This window comes from Rhipicephalus sanguineus, chromosome 8 (genome assembly GCF_013339695.2).
Source record: "Rhipicephalus sanguineus isolate Rsan-2018 chromosome 8, BIME_Rsan_1.4, whole genome shotgun sequence".
Classification (NCBI taxonomy): Eukaryota; Metazoa; Arthropoda; class Arachnida; order Ixodida; family Ixodidae; genus Rhipicephalus; species Rhipicephalus sanguineus.
The window spans coordinates 155,525,566-155,544,034 of NC_051183.1; the positions used below are offsets into that span (position 1 = coordinate 155,525,566).

Genomic DNA, 18,469 nt, shown 5'->3' on the forward strand with positions numbered 1-18,469 from the left:
GAAAGACAGCAGATGGGCAGATAACGGTTCCGGCGTTTGTATGGAAGAGCGTTGACTCACAGTTGAGAAGAAGACCTAACAGACTAATCAGCAAGTATGCGGCTGGCAGTGTAAGTGATATTTTAACAAAGAGCGTTGAGCGAAAAGTCAGAGGGGTGGAAAAGATTTATTGGATAGCAGCGATGGAAAGAACACCGGTTCTGAGTAACTACCGACAGGGCAAGGACAAGTAAGGATACATTTCGTGATAATTCAGGAGGAAGTGCTTTGCTACTCGAAGTGAGGTAGGGTTGCTTCAGAACCCAGCGACATCCAGCAAAGAAGAAAAAGGAGCATGCTGTGGGGAATGTAAGGAAACAACGGAGCATGTTTTCACCGAATGTGAAGATATGCACTTGGGTGCATGTTAGGTCTCTAGCATGAAGCCTTTGGTTTTAGGGACGACAGAGGAAAGACAGAAATAGGAACAAGACGACTAAAGACCGGTGGCAGAAAAGCAGGCACAAAGCAGGCACAAAGCAACCAACCAGCCGGAAAACTAAGGTTAATCTGCTGTTAGGCGCAGAAAGTTTGGTTGTGAATTTGTAAGGTTTTGTTTGTAAGAGAACCTTGATTTAGCTAGATAATATTAGCCCGAAATAATAATAATAATAATATTATTATTATCCCGCAGCATGGCGCCCAGCCGGGATGCGTGTGTACTCTGCTCGTGTCCTTTTTATTGCGATAGCAATTATATGGACAGTCTCGGCTGGAAAATGTCCGTCCCCGTCGCCGTCATTCACCGTATATGTTTAAGTATGTATATATATATAGAAAGGCCACAAAGAAAAATACTTAAGAATTCTTTCCGACGCGCGGAATCGAACGGGCGACCTCTCGCTTTGCAGCCCGCCGCGTTAGGACGTTAGGCCCACGACAGCACCGTCTCTCAGCCTGCTAACGGCGAGCTATTTATATACACAGGTAATTCAGCACGTTTCTTAGTGGCCACATAGATGGCGCGACGTGCGGCGGTGTTGCGCACTTTAAAGATCGTCGCCCCGCCCCTGCGAACGCCGTGCGTTCGATCTACAGGCGTCGTCGCTTTCGTGCGCTATCTCAAGGGGAAAGGGGGCGGCCGGTGGGGTGCTCGCTTCGCTGCTGCAGCGGCCGCGTTTGCGAAAGGAGCGCGCTGTTCAAACAGAAATAAGTAACAACTGTGACATTAGTTCGCGCTCGTTTCTGTGTACCTGTTCGTTTGTTTCGTGCGTCCTGCTTATGTTTGAGCAGTGCGCTTCAAGTGTCGAGCTGTGACGCATTAGTTCGCGCTCGTCCTGTGTGCGTTCTTTTCGTGCGTCCTTTGGGCTCGAGCGACGCGCTGGCAATTTCGAGCTGCTTTCCGTTCTTCGCGTTACATTACAATTTATTGCTATCGCAATCATTGCTTCGCCGTTGCGGCGAAACTGTGACTTTTTTTTCGGTAAGCAGCAGTTTTTCCGTTGCGAAATCTGCGAAAAACGTGTGCACGCGAAGTGTGTGACTTGGACGGATGACCAACTGCAGCTCTTGAAGTCCGGATCGCGTACATTTTCGTGCAATTTGTGCGATTCCGCCCAGCATGGTGACAGGCCTAACGACGAGACGGAGGTATGCGCGACGGCGGCGTGTTCCCTGCCGCCACGTGGTTCCCCAACCGGTCCACCTCTCGCCCCTTCGGGTGACCTTGGCGAGGAGGTAGCCGGCCTTCGCCGCCTGCTCCTCGACGCGCTGGAAGGGATTTCGTTCCTGAGTGACGAGGTCTCACAGCTGCGGGAGGATAATGAGCGCCTGCGAAAGGAACATTCCCGAGTGGCTGAGCAGCAGGTCCGTATCGTCGCCTCCCTTCGTGGTGAGGTACGTTTTCTGCGCGATGAGCTGACACGCTGCGTAACCCCCAAGCTAGGGGAACGTCCTGCAAAGTCTCCAACGGCTGCAAAATCTCCAACGTCTCTAACGGCAAAGTCTTCCGCGAACTCCGACACCCCTGCGACCTCAGATACGACTCACAACACCGAAACGCTCCCATCTTTTACCCCACCACCCGGTTTTCAGCGTGATTTGAAGCTCCGCGTTGTGGATCGTACGGAACCCTCTTCGGCCAATATCACAGTGAGTGCAAGAAAGGAAACGAAAAGAAAAACACATGTAACTATTGGAGCCATGGACTCGTCCACTTTGTTAGTGGCTCAAATCCCCCAACGACCCCAGCGGCAGTGGGCTATATTTGTGTCCAAGTTGAGCCCTGACACTACATCTGCTGACCTCAAGAAACACATTGCGTCTGTTGACCTTTCTGCCATTTCCTGCCGGCGGCTCAAAACAAAATATCCCTGTTACTCCTCGTTCTGCGATACAGTTGACGAAGATACGTCGAAACGTCTGAATGACCCGTCAATGTGGCCGTGCGGTTGCATTTTCAAACCATTCCGTGGGATTCTCCACGAAGACATGCTCCATCCCTCAGAGTGCGCACCCGTAAGCAACGGTGCCGTGTATTTGGATATATTTTATCAGAACGCTCGTGGGTCTTCGCACTAAGACGCGCGAATCTTTGCTAATGTTGTTTCGTCTTCTTTTGACCTTATTGCGATTTCTGAAACGTGGCTGTGCAGTGAAATTCCTTCCTGTGACTATCTTCCGTCGAACTACACCACCTTCCGCAGTGATCGGGACTTCAGTGCAACTAAACAAAAAGGTGGGGGTTTTATTGATGGCTATAGACAGTTCTCTAAGATCTGTTAGACGCAAAGACATAGAAACAGTTTCTGAATCAATTTGGATCGAAATTAGCTTTGAGCACTGTGAAAAATTGTTGATTGGATGTTTCTATGTATCGCCTAGCGTTTCACCATTGCTTTTACATCAATTTACGTGTCTCTTCTATTGAAAATGTGTAATTTCACATAAGAAGCACAAAATTCTTGTACTTGGCGATTTTAACACACCTGGAATTGACTGGACCACACTTACTTTTTCTCATTATCATCATTTCTTAAAGAACAAATGCAGCGTATTGTTAGATTTTCTCGCTTTTAATTCCCTACAGCACAATAGTATTGTCAATTCCTGTGGTAACGTCTTAGATCTGTGTATTTCTAATAATCAACCTATCGAAGTATCACTCTCTCACATCTCTCTTGTTCGTCCTGACAAATTTCACCCACCACTCAAACTAACCTCTGTATTTCACCAGAAAAACAAGCTTTCCAGAAAAATCAACAAAACGCCAGATTTGCCTTCAAGCGAGGTGACTACGTTGGCTTGTACAATGGCTTGTCCACCACAGATTGGTCACTGGTAACTGACAAACCCAATGTTGATGATCAAGTCGATCAGTTTACGGAGCTTATCTTGACCAGCATGCGCAAGTTCATTCCCCAGTATACACCTCATCATTGTAAATATCCCTCCTGGTTCTCATCAGAACTTATAAGTGCACTGAAACATAAAGATCGTGCACACAGGAAGTATAAACGTTCTGCATCAACTCATTTGAAGGAAGAATTCTGTCGTTTTCGTACTATTTGTAACGCCTTTATAAAAGGGATCACAGTCTATATATTTCATTTTAGAAAAAAAGCGCGTCTGACAGGCCGGCTGAGTTGCGGAAGTATGTGCGCAAACGGTCGAGCAAAAGTGGCGAGTCCTTCAGGATACTGGACCCAAATGGAGTAGAAGTTCAAGCCGTTGCTGACTGTTTTGCCATGCATTTTTCATCTGTCTATAAGTCTCCAGCCTGTGTAGCTAGTAACGGTCGACAGGTTAAGGCAGTTGGCACAGCTGATGCTGTGTCGCTAGATGAAGATTCCACTTCAGAATGCATGAAGCGCTTGAAACCATCCTTTTCAGCTGGCCCAGATGGCATCCCCTCTGCCATACTAAAAGCCTATGGCAGTATACCTGTGCCAGTATTGACTACCATATTAATAAGTGTCTGCATGCTTCAACGTTTCCTAGCGTGTGGAAAACTGCTCGTGTTTTCCCAGTGTTTAAGTCTGGCTGTAAAAGTGACGTCTCGAACTACCACCCTATATCCCTTCTCTGTGCCGCATCCAAAATCTTTGAGCTTGCTCTTCACAAAATATTGTCTTATGATGTAAAAAATTCATTAATTGTGAATCAGCATGAGTTTCTCGCTGGCCGCTCAACTGTCACTAATCTTGCCAGTTTCATGATGCAAGTCTCCACGCCAATTTCGCAGAGAGGACAGATTGACGCTATTTACTGTGACCTTAGCAAAGCTTTTGACGTTGTGAGCCATTCGCTGCTTGTGGATAAACTTGCATACTTTGATGTTGATTCTTCAACTGTGAATCTCCTCCGTAGCCATCTTCTTGATAGATTATGTTACGTTGCCGTTAATGGCCAAACGTCCTCTTTGTATAAAGCTACTAATGGGGTTCCTCAAGGGTCGGTACTGGGCCCACTCCTCTTTTTAATTTATGTTAATGATGTTTCTTCTGTCATTCAGAATTCTTCTTTCCTTTTGTATGCCGATGGATGAATAAACTTTATTTCGGTCCCTCGGAACGCGATGACATAAAGACATTTAAGGAAATTCATTCAGTTATCGATTGTCGCTTGCTGCAATCTGATTTGTGTTCTTTTTCTGAATGGTGCAGGAGCAATAACCTCTCCAAAAATATTTCGAAAACCAAGGTAATGAGTTTCACTCGAAAAACATCTAGTGTTATATTCTGTCAATTCTGTGTCGTTGTGTAAGGTATGTGAGATCAATGATCTAGGTGTTCTTTTTGATAGCACCTTACACTTTTCTGCTCACGCTAAGCGTGTTGCTTTGCGGGGTCTTCGCACCCTAGGCTGTGTTTGCAGAATGTCTAGAGAATTCCGTTCTCCTGTGCCCTTCCGAAAATTGTACACCGCGCTATCTCTTCCTCAACTTGAGTATGCATCTGTGATCTGGAATGGCATTCCTAATTCCAGCAGCAACGCCATTGAGCGAGTCCAGAAAAAATTCCTAAGCATTTACAACCATCGTTTCGCTAGAAATGACTCTGGATCTCGTTCTAACGCTGCTGGATTATTATCATTGCCATCACTTTGCTGCCGACGAAATCGCGCTGATCTGTTATTTCTTTACAAGCTTGTGCATGGTATCATATCCTGCCCTGTACTGCTCAACTGTCTTAATTTACGAATTCCACGTAAGCTGACCAGAGAGAATAGATCTTTTCATGTAACCGCCTGCCTCTGTGAACATTCGACCATTGGCAGGATACAACGTCTTTACAATGCTTACTTTTTGGAGCTCGATGTTTTTCACAGCTCCCAGTCGTTGTTCTGCTCCGAGGTTTGCACTGTACTTATATAGCCTCGTACACTGTTGATATTTTTTTTTCTGCCTGCGCATAGTTGTATATGTGAAATTTTATAACGTTTTTTATCCATGATATTTTATTATGAATGTTTGCCGTTGTTTTTTTGTTTTTTTTTTTTTCGTGCGCCAGTACAAAGACCTTACGGTTGTTCCTGGGCACATTAAATAAACGTTTGATTGATATTGCTTCATTGGATATGTCTCCCATCTCCTGCCGGCGACTTCAAACGAGATTCCAGTCATATTCTTCATTCTATATCGAAGTTGACGAGGAAACTCTACAACGCCTGAATGACCCTTCGATGTGGCCCCTCGGATGCCTCTTCAAGCCATTTCGTGGGGAGCTGCGCGATGACATGCTTCATCCCTCTGAGCTAGAGCCTGGAAACGAAAGTGCCGTGTAACGTAGACATATTCTACCAAAATGCTCGGGGTCTGCATACCAAGACACTCGAGTTTTTCTCTAATGTTCTTTCATCTTCTTTTCCCTATTATTGCTATTTCTGAAACCTGGCTCGGCACTGAAATTCCCTCATCGGAATTTTTTCCCCCGACCTACACCACCTTCCGCCGTGACCGAGATTTCAGTGAAACAAACAGAAAGGCGGTGGAGTGCTGATTGCCATTGACAATACACTGAAATCCGTTAGACGGAAAGACCTAGAAACTATCGAAGAATCGATCTGGCTAGAAATCAACCTTGAGCGCCGTGAAAAATTGTTGATTGGATGTTTCTATTTACCGCCCAGCATTTCCCCTGCCTCGTTTCATGATGTCATGTCTTCTATTGAACTTGTGATATCTTCTCATAGTGGGCACAGAATTATTGTTCTTGGGGATTTCAATGCACCTGGAATTGACTGGAGCACGCTTACCTTTTCTCATTACAATCATTTCATAGAGAAAAAGTGCAGCCTGCTCTTGGACTTTCTGGCGTTTAATTCCCTACTGCAACATAATTCAGTCGTCAATTCCAGTGGAAACGTCTTAGACCTGTGTGTGTCAAACGATCAACCCCTTGAAGTTTCCCGCTCCAACATCTCTCTTGTACGTCCGGACAAATTCCACCCACCACTTAACGTAAGATTATCTGCATCAGCTGAAACAACGAGCACGGCCGCTCGATGAAAAACACACGGTGCGGCCTGCCGCGTGGAGCGGATACTGCGTCGCGCGCCTAGTGCTCCTGGCTGCCGCCGCGGCGCCACCAGTGGGGGAGCCTCTGGGGAGACCGAAAGCAAGAGCGCCGGAATTATTGCGGCGGATCGCGGCTTCACAGCGCAGCTGCTATGTGCTAGTTAGTTTTTAAAGGGTTACAATAAACTTGCTATAGCGTTAACTGTATTGGTAATCGTCCTACCGAATGTGCGCCGGCGATGCTTCAACCTAAATATAGCAAGTGTTAGTTTTATCTGAAGTGGTTGCTCGTGCGAGTTGCGATTTTTCGCGTCATGTTTTCTCTCTTTTGTTGCCGTTGCGCTGTTCACCCTCGATAATGTATTTGTGTGCTATAGTTATTTTATCAACAGGAGAGGCGCTCATTGACAGGTGTGGTTGTATTTCCGGAATGACTGTTGCTCGCACCTTAGAAACAAAAGCATTGTGAACATCAGGGGAGTCATAATTGCTTTATTGCACGTGCGTGAAAAAAGGATCACTGTGTTATTGGAATCACAGGCGCAGGACGTTCCTGGCCAGAGGGTTTTGCGCCAAGCGTACGGGACGCTCAACGGACATATTAACATTTCTTGCCCAGTTTGCAAGAAGCGTTCGTAAGAGCTTTCTCATGAAAACTTTGCAGACTTCCATGGCGTGGTCGTCCGCCCCGCAAGTCCACTTTCAGCACTTACACTGTCATAGAGAACAGCTGGTCACCTTTCAGACATCTCGTGAAAAAATATCCGACAGGAATAATATATGATGTTGACAAGGCTCTTATTACAAAATATAGTAATCGGTTGGCCACTTGGGGTACCGCTGTTAGTGCTGTTCTTCACCACGGTCAACGAAACCAACAAGTTTGTCGACTTGTCGGTCGCATATGACCCTCTGCTGTATAGCCATCTCGTCAACGATCAGGGAGCAGAACGCTTCTTGCTCTAGAGTGAGACCCTTCAATTCGATGCACAGCCGCTCTTTCATTACGATAGCAATTATATGGAGAGTCTCGGCTGGATTTTGAAGTCGCCGTCATCATGCATCGTATATGTATAAGTATGTATATATATATATAAAAGCCCCAAAGAAAAATAATTCAGAAAAATGCTTCCGAGGCGCGGAATCGAACCAGGGACCTCCTGCTCCGCAGCGAGTGGCGCTAACCACTACGCCACGAAACGCAGATCCTCCACGTAGCTAACGGCGAGCGTTATATACCGTTGTATATACACACCCTTAACCGCTGGACGGACTCAGAGACGGCAGGCGTTTATAAGCGTTTCTTCATTAGCCGCGAGATGGCGCTAGGAGCGCGATAGGCGCATTTAAAAGTCGTCGGCGAGCTCGCTCGCTGCTTCTTATATTTGCGCAGGGAGAACCGTGCCCTCCCGCTGTCAGCTCGCGCGGTTTTGTCGTGGTGAGGCGAAGAGGGATTTTTCAAGCTTTCACCGTGATGTCCGCGATCATGTTACGGAGCGTACGAAAGTCACTCGAGCTCAAGGGACGACACTAAACGAACAAACAGAAGATGAGCGCGAACTATCAAGTGTCACTGCTCGACACTTGAAGCACGCTAGTTTCCTTTGCTGCTTCGGCCGCCTTTGCAACAGGAGCGCTGTTCAAACTGACAGTATCCATTGGCGAGCCTCACTTCGTATAACATTAGTTTCTTGCTATCGCATTCATTGCTTCGCCCTTGCGGCGAAACTGTGACTTTTTATCAACGAAGTGACGCCGATCCCACCTGTTAAATGACCTACATATTTCTGGAGCGGTGAGCAACAAGGGACTTGAAAGATATTTCTGGAGCTTGCATGCTCATAACTTTTGTTGAAGCATGCCTTCCAAATTACACATTCCCCTACAATGACGTTACTGTAGTGGGGCTTCTTCGGCGAGAAACTGCGGACTTGGTTTCTAACGAACTCGGCAGTTTTGTCACCTTGCGCAGCACCACTGAGCACCCTCATAAAACAGGCAATGTCCGCGTTATTTTCATTAAACTGCGGGCGCTCCTCCGCCTCATCCACTTTTTCTTGAAGGGCCTGCAGGGCTCCTTTCATATACGAGCGATCTTCGCTTGGAAGCACCGCGTTTTTTTTTTTAGCTTCTTCTATCAATTTAACAAGGTTGAATGTAGTTTGACATGATGCATCTGAAAATGATGCCATTTCCACACACGTTTCATTCACTAGATCAATGTTGTTGGGCGTCGTGGCTTCAGTGCTGTCATTTGACGAGCCGTTTTGGCTAATGACAAAACGGCTATTTTGAAGCAGCATTGCCCGAGCACTCGGCACGCGACTGCGGATTATCGGCTTCTGTTTCGGAGCGTGGCCGCTTCTTCCTCGGATCAGGCGTGCTCCTCGTGGTCATGTAGCTTGAATAACCGGGGAACACTGTCGGCACAGCCGTTGGCAAAAGTATCCTCAACTTCTCGGTCTTCTTATAGTCCTGCTCCGTAAAATGCAAGGCGCACACACCAGGGACCTGTCATTTAGGCTGCCATACTGTTCCCTTCCCAGCGGGTCCTTCACGGGAAATGTTTCGCAGCCATGCTGCCGTGCGTTCTGCGTTACTGGGAAACTCGCGGTAGCGTATTTGCGGGTCCTTCGATGCATTCGTGGAACACAACGGCACACAACAGTTACGCGGCATTTTGCCTAACGTATAAAATATCGCACATGCGCAAACTGTCTTGTGTGACACTCAGTGTGAACGATTCATGTGGAAAAAAACAACCACTCCCTCGACCTACCCGCTGAACGCGCGCTCCTTCCCGCCCGCGCGCCGCGTGGAGCCCTCCCCTACTACTGGCGCCCTCCTAGCGAAATGCGGCGACAACTGTCAACTCCGCTTTCCCGCTCTCGCCCATTGCCTGCGCCGCGACGCGGCAGGCCGCACCGTGTGTTTTTCATCGAGCGGCCGTGCAACGAGCTACAGCAGTTACGTAAACAAATCTCCAAGATTTGCGTTCAAGTGAGGTGATTACACGGGCCTCTATCATCACTTGTCCACCGTTCAGTGGTCACAGGTTAACTGACAAACCTAATGTTGATCACCAGGTTGATCGGCTTACGGAGCTTGTACTGAGCAGCATGCTTAATTTTATTCCCCAGTATACACCTGAACAACGTAAATATCCCCACTGGTTCTCATCTGAACTTATCAGTGCACTGAAGCATAAAGATCACGCACACAGGAAATCTAAATGTTCTCCATCCAGCGAGTGGAAGGAAGAGTTCAGCTTTTTTCGAACTCTCTCTAAACGCCTATATAAATGGGATCATAGTTCGTATATTGAATTCTTAGAAAAAAGCGCCTATGACAGGCCGGCTGAGTTTTGGAAGTATGTACGTAAACGGTCTAGCAAAAGCGGAGAGTCCTTCAGACTACTGGACTCAAATGGGGTAGGAGTGCATGCCGTCGCTGACTGTTTTGCCATGCATTTCTCATCCGTTTATAAGGCCTCAGACTCTAGCACTGATATCAGTCAACAACCCAAGGCAGTTACTCATCTAGTGCTTTGTCGCTGAATGAAAATCTTATCAGCGAATGCATTAAGCGCTTAAAGCCATCCTTATCATGTGGCCCAGATGGCATCCCCTCCGCCATACTAAAAGCTTATGGTAGTATATTTGTCCCAGTACTGACTACGATATTTAATAACTGCCTGGACACTCCCACATTTCCTAGCATGTGGAAAACTTCTCGCGTTTTCCCAGTATTTAAGTCGGGCTCTAAAAGAGATGTTTCTAATTATCGCCCGATTTCTCTACTATGTGCCACATCAAAGATCTTCGAACTGGCTCTTCACAAAATGTTGTCTTTTAGTGTGAAAAACTCATTGATTCCAAATCAACATGGTTTTCTTGCTGGCCGCTCAACTACCACAAATCTTGCTAGTTTTATGACGCAGATCTCCACACCCATTTCTCAGAGAGGACAGGTTGACGTAATCTACTGTGACCTGAGCAAGGCTTTTGACGTAGTCAGCCACACACTGATTATGGTTAAACTTGCACACTTTGACGTTGACTTGTCGATTGTGAATTTCTTGCACAGCTATCTGCTCAATAGATCTTGTTATGTTGCCGTAAATGGCCAAACCTCTTATTTGTATAATGTGACCAGTGGGGTCCCTCAAGGGTCGGTATTAGGCCCACTCCTATTTTTAATTTACGTTAAAACAAATCTTCAACATCAATAGAAAAAGCATTGCCAAACGAAGGTGGCAATGCTTTTTCTATTGATGTTGAAGATTTGTTTTATTCGGTTCCCCACGCAGAGTTGTTTTTAGTTGTTAGAAGCTGTATTGAGCAGAATGGTGTTCTTGCCTTTGAGCGCGCCACTGGCATTTCCCTTGACAACTTTATGACGTTGCTCGAATTTTATCTATGTTCCACGTTCGTGTGTCACGATAATCAGTTTTATATTCAAAGAAAAGGAATCTGCATAGGTTCATGCGTGCACCTGTGTTATGTAACATATTTTTAGCGGATTTTGACAGAGAAGTGGCTCAGGTTATTGACGATGCTGAAGTGAAGATTTTTAGGTATGTTGATGACTTTTTAATCATTTTTAAAGCTAACCCTTCTTTGACAACCACTAACTCAGTGGATGAGGTTTTAGCTGTTTTTAGACAACACGCCAAGGGTCTTTTATTCACGCATGAGCTTCCTGTTGGTGGTGTGCTGCAGTTTTTAGACCTGAGTCTCACTTTCTCGGAGACGCACATATGTTGGGCATATTGCCCACGTTCACGCAAGGCACTTCTTCCTTATGATGCCTCGCATTCGAAACTTGTCAAGAGGGCCGTTGCTTCCATGTGCCTGGAAGGAGCGCTGGTGAAATCTTGTCCTCATCGAATGCAGGAAAGTTTCAATAATCAGGTCACGAGGCTGTATTCAGCCGGCTACCCTGGTTCTGTCGTTGTTGCAGTCTCGGAAACCCTCCTTCAGAAACTGAAGGGATCGAGAAGAAATAGGCAGCCGATGGAAAAAGGCCCATGGTTATGCCATATGTGCACAAGGTTGCTCACAACCTTAAGAATGTGGCCAACAGGTACAAGGTACCCTTGGTGTTCTCGGCGCCCCGCAAGTTGGCTAGCCTGTGCCCACGAATTTCTTCTGCACCGAGGCCCTCCCCGTGTGGGAAGAGGCACGCAAGGCCCTTTGTCGCCTGCTCGGTTGGCGTGGTGTACGAGATCCCGCTTAGTTGCGGTAGGGTATATATCGGCCAAACAGGCCGGTGCATAAACGACAGAATGAGGAGCACGAACTTTCGGTGAAAAATAAGCTATCAGCACATTTGCCTGTGCATTGTGGTTCCTGCAAGTGTGAGCCTGGGTTTTCCAGTGTTTCCGTTCTTGGAAAGAGTAACGATGTCTTAGCGCGTGAAATTATGGAAGCTTACTATATTAGAAAGAAAAAAGAATGCTGTGTTAGTGACACATCTGTTGCTCTGCGTGGGGGTGAATTTAGTTTCATCGATTCATTTTTCGATTAGTTAATCTTGTTATCGCGGGTTTTTTGACGAGCTTGTGAGGCGATGTGCGCGCGCAGGGTTGCTGTGGTTATATATGATGCTGATGTTCTGGGAATAAAGTTAGTTGCGAGTGACGCCCTTTCTGTCCTGTCCTTACTTTTTTCCTTTCCCGTCTTTTTGGTTTTTCAGTAAATATATATAACCATCGCTTCGCTAAAAATGACTCTGGATCTCGTTCAAATACTGCTGAACCATTATCATTGCCATCACTTCACGGCGTGACCACCCTTACTGCGCATGCGCATACCCTCTCCACTCACCCTCTCCCCTCCCCTCTCCACATTCCCTCCCCTCCCCTCTCCACCTTCCCTCTCCCCTTCCACTCTACCCTTCCCCTCTCCACTTTCCCCCTCCACAATCCCTCTCCCCTTCCCCTCTCCACTTTCCCTCACCCCTCCCCTTCTCATCTTGCCCCTTTCCACTCTTCCTCTGAAACGCGGGCTAGACATGCCGAAATTTTCTCCTGCGCAACGCCGCGATGAGCTCGAGCGCATGCGCGTCCCCTCCGCTTCTCTCTCCTCTCCCATCTGCCCCCCTCTCGCCCGCCTGTCGACCGCGTTCCCCGCTCGCCCTGTGAGAATTAACGGCCAGGCTAGATGGAAGATACGACGCGCGTAGCGTCCCTCTTCGCGTTCCACGACGCGAGGTCGGTAGCATGCCCAACGAACGCCAACGGAACGCGATCGTGCAAGTGCTCCGGCTTCGCATCGCCTCATGGTCCCCTTTAGCGGGAGATGGTGTATTTATCTGAGCTTTGCACTATTTTGACATAGTATGGCACAATGTACAATGTCTTCCCTTCTCCGTCTTTCCGCATAGTTGTATATATGCCATCTAATTTTTTATTCCCCTTCAATATTTCTCATGTTGTCTTATTTACTCCTCCCCTTTTGTGTTCATTTCTCTTTGTCTACGTGTTTTTGCTCTTTTTATTTCTGAAGACTGTCTGTATTGTATTGTTATTTTTATTGTTTTTTTTGCGTGCGCCTGCACAAAGACCTCACGGTTGTTCCTGGGCACGTTAAATAAATGATTATTATTATTATTATTATTATTATTATTATTATTATTATTATTATTATTATTATTATTATTATTATTATTATTATTATAAATTTTTGGCTTAGTGGAGCGCAGGTCGCAGCCCCGTTATAAAGGGGGCGCTCTTAGCATCCATCCATCCAAGGTCATCGAGAAAACTCGCGTGGTCCCTTGGGCATTCGCCTGAGATGACTCGAAGGCGAAAGCCACCTTTTTCTTTTCAGTAGATTCTATTGAGCTCCCCGCCCTCAAAAGATTTCTGCACCTAGCGTGCTTTTGTACTGCCTCCGGGATCAGCCCAACGTTTTAACTTTGTTAGAATTCTACCTAGATTCCACAGCCATTATTCACAGTGGCTCTTGCTTCATTCAAAGCAGAGGCATCTGTATTAGACCCCAAATTTAGGACTACTTAATAGTCATAAATAAATCACCTGGCCTTTGCCCTGACGAAGCAGTAGCAGACTGTCTCACATTGTGCACCAACCTTTCTGAAGGGCTCAGGTTTCGTTTGAACTGCCCAAAGAAATTTCCATCCAGTTTCTAGAACTTACGATTATATTTTCATCAACTAATCATGACTGTTGGAGTTATAACCTTAGGTCAAAGAAAAATGTTTTACCATTCGACAGCGCCCACTCCAGCCTATAAAAGGAGCCTTCTACTTGTTTTCTTTATTCCTTGCGCAAATCATGCTTTGACCAGATGGAGCTAATGGTGTCAAAGCAAGTTAATAGGTTAAGGAAGGCAGGTTTTCCAGCGTAGATCGTCTCATCTGTACTCGAGACATTGCTTAAAAATTGGGGGACGCTTAAGCTTCGCCTTTAAGAGTTGAACGCGATAGCGATATCCTGCCCCTAGTGCGCACTTCGAACACTACGTTCAACAGAATGCGCGCAATAAGGTGTGTACCGTGTACCTTATGTAATGGGTAGCATGCTTTAAACCAGGAGCAATTATGAGCGGGAAACTTCTTCGAAGTTGCGATGCACCCACTACGTGGTCTTAAGGGAATGCGCGCAGTAATGTGTGTGCCTTTTGTAATGGGTGGTTGTCTTTAAACCACCAAGTCGTTATGATATTGACGTGGTGTGACGTCCGATGGCAATGTACGCTTGTACCACGCAATATTACTGCGATATTACATCTGGTACTGTGACACCTGTATACAGGACGCGTACTTTTGGGAAGCATGAAAGTTACTTTCGATGCAGCTCCGAGCAGAGGCGTGGCTGTGGGGTAGAACACCTGCTTGCCACGCAGACGGCCTGGGTTCGATTCTCACTCGGACCCAACATTTTTATTATTTATTTTATTTGCATGCTTTTTAGATTTTTCGGTCACGGACAAGATGATGATTTTTCGCTCACAACCAACGGTGCCGACACCGACGGCGGAATTTCTGCGATACGAGCTCTTTAACGCTATCGCGTTAAAATTATGTACAGCCGAAGGGAGCGCGCAACAAATGATCTTGACAAAAGACCAGTGCATGTAATTCCACACCTGCATAAAGTATCTCATAACTTGAAGAAGGTAGCTAACCTACATAATATCAATTTAGTTTTCTCAGCGCCTTGCAGGTTATCAGCTATCTGTAACCTTCAAAGGGCCAAAAAACGCGTGCAATGTCACACCAGTCATAGGACTGTTTGTAGTGTGTGTATCCCAAATGTATTGTACAAACACCTCTGAGTTGTGGACGCGTCTATATTGGACAGACTAGCCAGTGCTTCAACGACAGGGTGAGACAGCACAATGACGACGTCAGGAAGGCATTCGGCAGCCACTTGGCAGAACAAAGAGCATGTGCTCCTTCGTTTCGTCACACCACATTTCTTTAAAAAGGCAGCTCAAACACCGGACGAGAAATTGTTGAGGCTTGCTTGATAAAGCAAACATGTGATAAGTGTGTCAGCTTCACATTTCTGATGCTAAAAGAAATCGAAGTGGCTTTTCTTTCAACGCACTTTTTATACTCCATAGATGTGATTTCGAATTTCATGTTTGAAGATTGACTCCTGTGTGATGATGTGTGCATACGTCGCTTGATGCGCGGGTATATCACGATGTTCGTCTCGAATAAACGTCAGTTGCAAGTATAGCGTCAGTCCTGTTGTATGTGTTTCTTCTTCGTCGTTCGTGCTTTCTATATATCCTCTAATGAGGAACCAACTCGCCCAAATGGAGGTATTGTTCCAATGGAGTCTTCCTTTGTTCCAGCAGTTCGTGTAGCACAAGGTCCTTCCGCGGCATTTCTAAAGGTTTTGCGAATATCTCTCGGTGCTAAGAGGTGATTGATGTGCCCTTGAGAGAGGGCACTGGGTCTTATTTCAAACATTTCGATAGCGCGAGTATGAAGTGGAATAATCCTGCGTTAATAAGGTCACGTGCAACGAATCTTTTTTAATATCGCAGAAATCTCCCTGAAATACGGTGCAACACCCTTACTAAACACCCTTATTGAAGAATTAAAAGCCCTCCTCATTCGCAAAAACCCTCCTCACCCACAGCTGCGCACCGTACAAAGAATAAATAAAACTGTGGGATGCCGTGTCGATGGAAGGACGCATCCCAACATAAAACGTAACAACTGTTTATTAACGAAGTAGCAGCAGCGGGGCGAGCATACCGACGCTGCGTCCGGTCGGGTAGCGAAGGAATGATAAGTTTCGAGCTTGGCAGCTTGGGTTTATAGCCACCGTCGGTGACGTAAGCCTCCGGTGACGCTGCGGTGGCGCTGTCCCTTATCGGAGGCGTGGTGCAGCCTGCAGGCGGAGGTTGCGCCGGTTTGTGCGCAGTGTGTCGCCACAAAAACTAAAAAAATTTCTTTCCCAGACTGGGGTTCGAACCCCATATCCTCCCACGATAGGAGAGCAAGTGCCTTGACCACATCCACCCTAGGCCAAGCGCATTTTTTTTTCCTCTATTGAAGTCTTCGGCGAGTCAGGGCTTCGATGGTATAAAACATGTAAACCATGAATTACGAGTCAGCCAAAACGGCAAACCACCCTTTGGTTGACACGAGATTTAAATTTTGGGCAAGGAAGGCCTCAAATCATCAAGCGAAGAAATCCACCCTGGCGTATCATCGAGCACATGCTACACCTCCCTCAAACGCACAACACTCTGAATGTACTGTTCCCGTGCAGGATGGACGACAGGGTGAGCATGCTCAAATTCCATTCTAGTTTTCCACAAAGCGTGGAATCCCAGGAGCATAATGAGATCATAAAAAATTTCATCAGATTCATTCACCCGCAAGAATTGTATGCCGTATGGGTCCATGGGTAATTGCTTCTTCAGTGTGCGCTGAAGCACCTAACAGTCCAATAAAGAGTGCTCTATTGTCTAGGGCTGCTTGCATAAAAAGCAGTTGGTTGTCCAGGATATAAAGTTGCCTTTATCCCTAAGCCATGTCCTAACGGATGTGTTTATGTGCAGTTTACAGAAAAAATATGCGGGCAGTTTGCACTAAGTCGTACAAAGCGTGGCCCATCAAAGCACGGGCTCGTCGCCGCTCGTACTCCCCATCGACCGACACGTCTAGCTTCGAGATGAGCGGCGTACTCCTCGGGAGCACGCACTTTCTTAGGACACCCCATGACTCTCTGTACACGCAGTCCAGAGAGTCAGTCCAGAGAGGCAGGCCATGCAGTATAGAGCAGAGGATATGCGCTATAGAGGTTGCGCGCGATGTCTGCGTCGGTAGGAGTGGCTTGGCTACTGCGCATACGCGGCTTGTTCAGGTGGTGCGATATCTGGTCGCTAGACGACGTGATGCTTGCTTCCTCTTTATTAAATGCGAAGCATATCTTAGCGAACCTCAGGCACTTTGACCGTTTCTATCTATCTATCTATCTATCTATCTATCTATCTATCTATCTATCTATCTATCTATCTATCTATCTATCTATCTATCTATCTATCTATCTATCTAGCCGCCTACGTCTGGGCACTCTCCTGGTCGTCTCCATAACTTGTTATATACCAAAATTGGCATAGCATGGGATCAGTGCATGACGAACACGATTTATTGGTCATGATATGAATAACGCAAAATACCTGTGGCGTACGTCATGAAACCCTTTCTCTCAGTCACGTGTGGCACATACCCGCATACCACAGTTCATGTTATGCGGGTATGTGCCACAGGTGATTCACAGTCTCAATCAACATATTAACGGCGAACATACACATTAAAACGCAAGGCACGTGATGGCCCGCTCACGCTAGCGGCACGGCGGCTCGCCTTTTGCCGTTTGCCGTTCTCCGGCTGCCATGCGCAAGCGGTTTCGTTCGCGCACGTCAGCCGTTCTTTGCCGTTCGGAGAATAGAACCGAGACCCACTTTGGCGCCGTTCTCCAGCTGCCGGAGAGCGACGTGGCCAATCAGCGACGGAGGAGCTACATCGGCTTTCCGCGTCGTCTGCGTCTGCCGCGAGGTAGCGGGGTCGAAATTGGTAGCGTTCTGGTTCCTTGCGAAGCAGAACTTAATCGCGCAGCAGGTAGTCCTGGCGTTCGCTCACCTGAAGTATTCCTTGCACCGTGGCTAAGCCTACAGCAACGATAATTTGAGTATGGCGCTCAGAAACTGTATTAGCACTGTATTAGCACTAGCTTAGGCACATGAATTCAAAGCTGGTGGTAGCATCAGTTCGGATCTTACAAGCTACGGAGCGCATGGCGGCCACTTGGTGTATCCGAGGTGGGCGACAACTGCTTTTGTCAGTGTGGTCATGTTTTTCGGAGGCGCCAATGCCTCACCGGCGAAGCTTGCCGTGCACGTTGGACAGCTAGGGCACGGGCGGCGGCGGCCCACATTCTACGGTATCGCGCCGTTACGGCAGGCTTGCCGCTTGCGTGAGTGGGCCCTGACGGAGCTGAACACAGAACACCCCTGGGAGACGCTCGACAGTCATCCACTTGTCCACGTGGTCCGCCAGAATGACGCAGTGTTCTCTTCATTTCGTATGAGGCTGGGCGATGGCCTCATGCTGACCGAGTATGACGTAAGATTGATTGAGAGCCGCTTTGTGACACGCGGAGAAGCCGCCGCTAAGTGCCTTGACGGCATACGGCTATACTACAGCAATGCGGGCGTCGACCGCCATAAGGCACGTAGCCTCGACGCTGCGGACAGCGTGTTATGTCATCCCGTATGCGATGACGTAACTGGCTATAAGAACAAGCAGGTACACAAGGATGCCCTGACCAAGGTGGCCAACACGAACTCAAGCGACGTGGGTTGCCTGCCGACATGGTTGACTGCCGACGCAGTGGCCAGTACATTAAAAAGACTAAAGGAAGGCACTCTTTCGTTACATTCCAATAGCTGAGTTGCCTTCCAATTTTCGGGAGTTTTC

General features: G+C 47.1%; 1 protein-coding gene across 1 annotated transcript in view; it reads right to left on the minus strand.

Moving 5' to 3' along the window:
• LOC119403611 (lipase member M-like) overlaps nt 1-18,469 on the minus strand; it is a 39,242-nt gene that overhangs the window by 1,221 nt on the left and 19,552 nt on the right. The window lies entirely within an intron of this gene.